Source organism: Trichosurus vulpecula, chromosome 3 (genome assembly GCF_011100635.1).
Source record: "Trichosurus vulpecula isolate mTriVul1 chromosome 3, mTriVul1.pri, whole genome shotgun sequence".
Lineage (NCBI taxonomy): Eukaryota > Metazoa > Chordata > Mammalia > Diprotodontia > Phalangeridae > Trichosurus > Trichosurus vulpecula.
Window position 1 is genome coordinate 281,408,537 of NC_050575.1, and position 7,712 is coordinate 281,416,248.

Below are 7,712 nucleotides of genomic sequence, written 5' to 3' on the forward strand. Positions count from 1 at the left end.
AGCTTTCTATGGTTAGGGCTCTTTTCTGTTTTTTTTTTTTCTTTTTTTAGCCTATTTCATGACTTTTAAAGTTGAACTCTCTTCCTGGGGCACAGGGGGCACTGTCCCAAACTTCTTGTGCTTGGAGTCTGGTCACTGGCTTTCTGCTCCAGGGTCTTAGGTGTTGGCAGCTTGTCTATCAAACTGAGTTAGCCCAACCTAATAACACCTATTATGAGGGGGTTTCCCAGGCTGGCAGTTTGCCTTCTGCACTGGGGTTGGAGGTCTTGCAGCTGGCCTGCTGTGCCACTGGCCTGCTCATCCCAGACCCAGGGCCTTTGGATGCTGATCTATGCTGTGGCTAAGAGTCTTACACTGGCTTGCCTGCACAGTGTCTGCACTGGACTGTGCTCCCCTTTTATCCAAGTGTGACAGAACTTTCCTGAAGTCCTTCTAAGTTTTATTAAGCTGAAAAATTATTTCACTCCATCTTTTTTGTAGTTTCCATCACTCAAGAATAGTTTAGAAGCTTGATTTAATGTTTTGGGTAGAAGAGCTCAGGCAACTTCCTATCTTTTATCTGCCATCTTGGCTCTGCCCCTAAATGCATTACATTTTCTGTGCATTGAAGCTTTTCAGTTTCATGGAATCTAAGGTTTCTTTACTGAACCTTCTGTAATTGCCTCTACCTCTTGTTTGGTTAAGAATACGTCTTATGCCCATGTCTGTGAGAAATATATAATCTACTTTTCTTCTAATTTTATAATAGTATGATCTTTAATATTAAGGTCATATATCTATTTGGAAGGTATTGTGGAATGTATATGATGTCAAGTGTGATTCTAAGTCTTATTTCTGCTAGAATGCTTTCTAGTTGTCAGCAGTTTTTATCAAATATTCAATTTAATTTTGCTATTGACATGAGGAATTCATCTTTCTTGTCATCCTAAGGAGGGAAAAAATCTGAAGGAAAAAAGTGGCATGGAGACAAGGAGCCGAGTGAGATGAGTGATGATTAGAATCTTTACCCCTAGAATTTGAGAGAGAAATGTCTACAGTGGGTTTGGAGGAGGATTGAAGGGAAGGCTGAAGGTGACCAAAGGCATTCATGAACATGAAGAATGACTAAGTTGGAAACTGCTAGCCCTCCTTCGTGCATCTGTAGTTATCCAAAGGGTAATACAAACTTGGAGTGCTACCAGGTAGTTTATACAGATATAGGACCTGAGCTACTATTTTAACCAAACACCCCACTTGCTATAAGAAAGCTTCACCAGCAGTGACACAAACACATGCACACACACACACACACACACACACACACACACACACACGCACACTGAAACAGAGTAGATAGCTGTCCTTGAAATCAAGAAGACCTGGATTAAAGTCCTGCCTCTGACATTATATTTCCTGCATGACCTTGGGAAAGTCATTTAATCCCTCAGTGCCCCCATTCAAGTTTAAGTTGCAGAAGAGTTGATTTGGCAGTATTGATTTGATCATCAAATTTGTTTGGAGTTTACTCTCCAAGAGATCCCTCCCTATAATGGAATCACAGGTTGAATGCTAACATTTTTATCTACATATCTCTGTATGTATGCCTGCTGCCTTTCTCTATCTGTCTATCTATCTATCTATATATCTATCTATCTATCTCTCCAGATCCATATCACTTTGGATAAGTGACATACCCTTTGCTTTTTCCCCACATTTTTATATTTTAAAAATAAATCATTGACTCAATTAGAATTTCTTATAATTTATATGATTCAAGGTTAGTTCTAAATACATTTTTTTGTAAAGATATGTCATTTTCTTCACATTTTATTGAATTCCCTTTCCCAAAATTTTGTACCATTGAGTTTATTAATCACTAATATTTTTGCTTCAATTAATAGTTTCAACTAAAAGTTTAAAGGAAACTTAGAAGTCTTATAAGATCAACAAAACTCTCTACAATATCAGTGACAAGTGGTCATCCAGCCTCCATTGTAAAGCCTCCAATGATAGGAAATTGGGCAGCTGGGTTGTTCAGTGGATAGAGCACTGGAACTGGAGTCAGGAATACCTGAGTTCAAATCCAACCTCAGATATTTACTAGCTGCATGACCCTGGGCAAGTCACTTAACCCCAGCCACCTCAACTTCCTCATCTGTAAAATGAGGTAGAGAAGAAAATAGTAAACTACTCTAGTATCTTCACCAAGAATACCCAAAATGGAGTCATGAAGAGTCAGAAATGATTAAACAACTGTCCCATTCTATTTTTGTATGTGTTGATTCTTGGGAAGTTTCTCCTTATGTTAAGCCCAAACTGTTTCTTTGACATTTTGAATTCTCTTACATTGACCTATTTTTCTATTTTAAAAAATGTAGTACTGTATGGTTTTTATAATCACTACTTTGTGGTCTATTTTAAGATCTGACATGGCAAGTCCTTGTTATCATTTTTTCTTAGTTCTATAAATATCCATGTCATTTTTCCACATTTTAAAAATAATTTGATCTAATTTGAAGAAGTTGCCTTTTGGTATTTTGATTAGTATTGCATTGTAAATATTAAGAAACTGTGGGAGGACTGGCATCATAGAGCAATGGAATGAGCACTGGATTTGGAATCCCAGAACCTAAGTTTGAATGCCAGCTCTGCTATTTGGGCCTGTCACTTGGGGCTTCAGTTTCCTCATCTGTACCATGAAGAGGTAAGATTTGATGGTTTCCATAGTTATTTCTAGCACTACAGCTATAATCTAAATAATTAGATTGTGAACTTCTTGAGGGCATGGGCTATCTTTTGCCTCTTCTTGCATCCCCAGTGCTTAGTACAGTGTCTGGGACATAGTAGGTGCTTAATAAATGTTCATTGAATTAAATTTAATAATAGTGTAATCCTTAAATGTAATTACATTTTTGATTTTTTACAATATTTGTTCAACCTAGGAAATTGTATGGCATATACCCCCAACTAATTGTTCCTTCTTCCTTCATTTATGTTAAATTTTTTTTAATAATTGTCTTCAGCGTGTCTTGACGGGACCTACTTCTCTTCTCATCGTAACAATTTTTTTTTTTACCAAATTCTTACTTAAAAAAAAAAACTACTGAAGAAAAATTACTGCACTGATCAGTTCCTGAAGATATCTGCTAAATAATGTGGAGTTACACTGTCTTCAAAGTTTTTCCTTTCTTTTATAAGCAACATCTTTGAGCAGCATCTTTTACTCTTCTTTAGTCTCTTATTCTGCTGCCCCTCTCCCTTACTGCAAGCTTATTCAGTCAAAACTGATGGCTCTCACTTGGTGGCAAGGTATAGTAAATTACTCAGGGTCATGGGTTTAGAACTGGCAGGGATTTGAGAGGTCATTGAATTTACTCTCATTTCATAGATGAGTACAATGAGACCTAGAGAAGTTATAAGTTGCCCAAGATCTCATAGAGGTAGTAAATGCCAAGACTTATAAAAGCCTGGTCTTCTCACTCACAAACCAAAGCTATTTCTCTGGCCCCACTTGCAGGGGTTCTAATCTCTAGATGACTCTTGACTTTTTTTTCTCAATAGTGAGAATGATGACTATGTTTGTATTAAGACAACAATGGTAGCAGCAGAAGAAGTAGGCATAATATAAGACCTATGAATCCCAGAAGAGGAAACTCCCTCCTTCTATGCTAGTTGTTCCCTTCTCTGATATTTATAGTTTTAGAAAGTTGCTGAGGGCACTGAGTATGTCAGTGATTTGAGGCTTGAGTGCAGGTTTTACTGATTCCAAGGCCAACTCTCGATCTACTATGCATGGTGCCTCTCATGACAAAAATACGGAACTAAAAAGAAATCTGAAGGACCACATGAAAATCTATAAAGATAATTTATGTATGGAAAATTTATATTAGGTAGCCAAAAAAACACAAAATTTTATTTCCAAATTGGTCAGTATCATGACAAAACTTACCTATAGATTACTAATCCTGATAAGATGCTAATAAGGTAGTTACCTTATCTTCAGATTAAGTGCCCCACTTGGACAAATCACTTACTCTCCCTAGGCTTTAATTTTCTCATTTTAAAATTAAAGAATTATATTGGATGATCTCTTTGATCATATGTTCCTGAATTCAACAGTAGAACCCATTTTTTGTTTTGTTTTTTAATGTGATTCAAACAAAAATGGTCATCTTTTCTTCATCTGCTGCCAACAAAGACATATTTCCTAATAACTTCCTGGTAAATCAGGCTTATGATCCTAGAAGATCCAACTTGACCTAAGTCTTCAATCTATTCTTTGTTCTAAGCTGCATAGAAACTAGCTTAGGTGAATAGACTAGACCAGCTGGGATATCCTCAAAGAGCCCCCATGAAATGAGGGGTTCTTCCAAAGCTTTTATCTTAAAACTTCCACAATTTATCCAGCAGTGACAAAAGAATTAGTCTACCAGCTTGCCTGGAAAAGAGCCCCACCCCAGGCAATTTGGTGTCTTTACAGATAGCGCAGCCTTTTCATTTCTGATTTTGATGAAAGACTTGCTGGCTCAAAAAAGGCCTGAATGAAAGCCAGCTGTTTCTAAATTGATCTGGGAAACTAGTGACAGGTGAGTGCCACATGGGTTTAGGTTGTGTAGCCGCCCAGCTTGAGTTAAGAAAACCAAGCCCAGTATGTAATTAAAAAAAAGCTAAGGGTTGGGTTTGGCTAAGAAACTGTGTTAAGTGGGAATGAATATCAAGTTGAATATTTCCCCATTGTGTCCAAATAGACTTAGGCAGCCTGCCTCTACCTAAATATTCTCAGAGACTGTTGGCTTTTTCTGAACAGCTTGATATCTATTATAGCAAAACTATTGGTTTGGTTACATAGGTCCAACTATTCAATTTAGCAGGAGGGAAAAACTTGTCAAATTTATTGATCCAATAATCCCATGAAGAAACAACCTTTATTTCAGAATGTGTTGGCTTGGTTACAATGCAACTTAACATAGTAATGAAAATTTTAATACTTCAAGCTGTCCTCAAATGGAAAGGTCAATCTTGAAAAGTCCTGGGAATGGGGATGAGGTTGAGGGTGGTGGTAGAGTTGGAGCAAGCATTTATTAAGAACCTACTATGTATCAGTCACTGTGCTAAGTTCTTCTGTAAAATACTGTAAAGAACACAACACTTAAGTGTATGGCACATGGTAAATGCTTAATAAATGCTTGTTCCATCCCTCTTTCCCTCTTTTCCAAATCTTATCTCATTTGATCCTCACAACAAATCTGTAAGGTAGGTGCTATTATCATCCCCATTTTATAGTTAAGAAAATTAAAGCAAAGAGAAGTTTAATGACTTGCCTAGGATCACACATTCTGGGATCAGATTTGAATTCAGGTCCTACATGACTTTAGCCCAGTACTGTATCCACTAGGCCACCTAAAGCTGGAAGTATTCTTAAAGATCACTTAGTTCAAATTGTAACCAATTTTTACTTGTGTGTGTGTGTGTGTGTGTGTGTGTGTGTGTGTGTGTGTGATATATCAGTTTTGGCAGTCTTAAACATTACTTTAGACAAAGGAGGTTTGTTTCTGTGTACTTAGGTATTAGGGGTCCAAACAAGGCACTTGAATCTTCTAAGAATTCACCCCCAGCAATGACCAATGATCACAACTCCATGATTAGAGTTTAGTCCTTTTGGGAAAAGACTTTGATATCAATTAAGATACAACTCTTTCTGCACTTAATAATTTACCAATTAGTATGAATGATGGATCTACAGAAAAAAAAGATGTTTTTATAAGGACATAGAAAGACAGAATATATGATACCTAGAAGTGGAAGGAAAAATGCTACCAAGGGATGGAGGTAATAGAATAAAGGAAACAGATTTCATTACAGGACTGAAAGGACATCCATGTCAGCTAAATCAGGGGTCCTTATTCTGGGCTTCACAAACCTCCAAAAGTTCCATGAATAGATTTCAGGGAGTCAGTGAAATTGAATGGGGAAAATTTTATCCTGAGCAAAGTCCAAATAGAAGATCCACTCTCTGTAGTCCAGGGGTTCTTAACCTAGCATCTGTTAGCTTTTTAAATATTATTTTGATAAATATATTTCAATATAATTTATTTCCTTTATAATCTTATGTATTTTAATTTATATATTTGAAAAGGCATTATTCTGAGGAGTCCATAAGTATTCACCAGACTGCCAAAGGGGTTCCTGACAAATAGAACAAGGTTAAAAGCCCCTGACCTAGTTCAACTCTAACCTACCACATAGCAAATAAATAGCCTTCACAACCAAGGTATGTTGGAGCTAACCAATTGTTAAATTTTCTGTGTTAGCATTCTTACCTTGGAAATAAGAAAATGCTACAAATTAAGGCCCAATTTATGGTTTTGTTGATTGGCTACATATCAGAAAGTGATGCAGACAATGTTAATAATTCAAATTAAACTTAAAAGTGTATGTTGTGCTTTCAGAGATCTAGTTCTTAAACATTTACCCACACAACCCTGTTTACAACCTCCCTAATGAGTGATTATTCAGCCTCCATTCAGAGATGTCTATGTCTAGGAATTATGAGGAGAGAACCACAATAAAGAATGTTATCAAGGAAATTAATGATCCAAAAAGATAAAGGACTGGTATTGTGGCGAGAGTGACATATGACTGGTGACCAGCCCATGCGCTATCGAGAGAAGTTATGAGAAATTGAGACAAGTCCCAAGCATATTGAATGGACCCCCTGTGGGGAGCTTATAGGAAGACATGCATAAGAGTGTCATGTGATGGTAAGGTATGGATTGGTCACAATATTAATCAATGAAGGAAATACTCATACGAAGATCACAGATTCACCGGCATATTGAGTAAATTATTGAAGCTTTTCCTTAATTTATGAGGATCATTTCTTCTCACCCTAAAAGAGCTAACAATAGCCTATAACAATCTGTTAAGTAGGTAGTATATCATTAGCTCCATTTTCAAAATGAAGAAATGAAAGTCTAATGAGCTTAAATGACTTGTACAAGGCCAACACTTGAAACTAGTCCTTGTGATCCTGAATCCTGAACTCTTTCTAGCACCCTATGCTATTTCTCTAATATTAGGTCATGACTGTAGTTTATAATAATCCCACTTCCTTACTTTCTAACCTTCAGTGTCTAGTGTTAAAACAGAAATAATTGGAAATGAAATTGTTTCTTTTCCAACTAACTTGGCCTGCTCCCTCCAGATTTACTATGTTGAATGTCTAAATGTTCTATTAGCATTCTTTTCCTCTAAGGCCATAGTTCAAGTCTTGTAGAACTGGAATGAAGGATTTGTGGTGGGAAAGGGTCATAGCAGCACACATTGTTAGAATGATAAGGAGCCTTAGAATAAATCTAATCCAACTCCTTCATTTTGCTAAGAAACTGAGGCCCTAATCATTGATAAAAAATATCCTTAGTCATATAGCTAGTAAGTAACAGAATTGGCCCTCCCAACTGCAGTGTTAATGTGATTAAGATCTACCCCCTCCCCCACCCCCAGCCAATTTAATAGGCCTCAGGTGGAGCTAGTTAAGGGAAGCTTGATTAGGGGAGGCTTGTTGGTAGGCAGACTCACACCCTTATGCTAACTAGGTGTTAAGCCCCAGGCCCACACCCTTTTGCTGTTTAGATGTGAAGCTTTCCATGCCCTGAGAAGGATATATATACCCTGAGGGTAGCCATTAAGCTGAGAGAGAGGACTGCAGAGACACAGAGTCAGAGAACTGGAAG